Source organism: Penaeus chinensis, chromosome 14 (assembly GCF_019202785.1).
Source record: "Penaeus chinensis breed Huanghai No. 1 chromosome 14, ASM1920278v2, whole genome shotgun sequence".
Lineage (NCBI taxonomy): Eukaryota > Metazoa > Arthropoda > Malacostraca > Decapoda > Penaeidae > Penaeus > Penaeus chinensis.
Window position 1 is genome coordinate 2,120,263 of NC_061832.1, and position 1,500 is coordinate 2,121,762.

The following is a 1,500-nucleotide window of genomic DNA, read 5'->3' on the forward strand; positions in this document are numbered from 1 at the left end:
TGTATCGTCAGGCAGAACTGACTTCTCGCTTACTGGCCGTTATATACTGTCGGCCAGAACCCGGCTTGTTTTTGTGTGCTTTTTTCATTTGAATTAGATTTTCTTCATATTCCTAAGGAGGACATATTTTCTAATATTGTACAAGTGACTTCAAAATGCAGATATTGAAAAGAGAGACTAGCTGTAAGGACAGTAGTTCAAATTGCTTATGAAGCATAGTGTCCATACGAACGTGCGCGTACGCGCGCGCACACACACACACACACACACACGCGCGCGCGCGCGCGCGCACACGCACATACAGAGAGCATGAACAGACACAAATAGAGACGCAGACAAGAGTAATCAGAATATACAAACAATTCCGTGAAAAAATGAGGCTCCTATCATGTGCTCTAAAATGTACCTTCTACCTGAGTGCCAATAACCCATTCTCATCCGCGAAGATGATAATCTGCCACCGAAATCATATCCACTTAAGATTACAGGTAACATCATGCGGCTGAATTGCTTAATCTAACAAGAATCAAACAACGAACACCATTTTGTGTATGTTGGAAAAGTGACAGGAAAGGAGGTCAAACGGAGGGCAACAAAGGAAGTCTTCAGGGGTAATCAGAAGGCCAGGCTCGAAAATGGCTGAAGTTATTAGGGGATGAGCAATATCTGTATTTCAAAGTGGGGAAATGAATTTCAAGTAAAATATAATGATAAGTCTGTTGGAGATTCAGTCAAGTTTTGGAGGCTCGTAGACGTCAACGCCTGTCCTTGATGTTTCCTAAAGGCTAGATTACACGAGGGATGAAATCGAGCGTGGCCACACACACTTTCACACACTCGCTCATGCATATTTACTGTCTCATTCACATCCTATATTCAGCATGAATATGTATGTGTTTGCGTGTGATTGGAAAGCAACAGGAAATTTTATCTGATTTCATAGTGATTGTTTTCTTCAAATTATGGTGTATCATGCATAATATGACACTATTTTCATCTGAAATATTATGATTGGAAGTCTGAAAAAAATTGAGAATCAAATGTATTAAGGCTGAGAAATGTATAACAACCAAATTTCCGAAACACATACAAAAAAGGTCACCTGGTGGCCGTTACCAAGGCTGGCCGCCGTATTGAAACCGCGCTTGTGTGAGTGTGATCCTGTTCTATACTTTATTCAAGGCTAAGGCGGTGCCCTTTTGGCGCTTGTAGTGTCGGCAGTGCCTCTGTTTTTTGTTTTTTTTATCATTTTCATATTGGATGAGAAACCTCAGTCATAGATAAGATGCGTGAACAAATGTGTTATGATATATACATACATACATACATATATGTACATATATACATTACATACACATATGTACATACATACATTACATACTTAGACACACACAGATAAATAAATAAATATATATATATATATATATATAAACATGTATATACGCATATATATGTACACACACACACACACACACACATATATATATGTGTGTATGTATA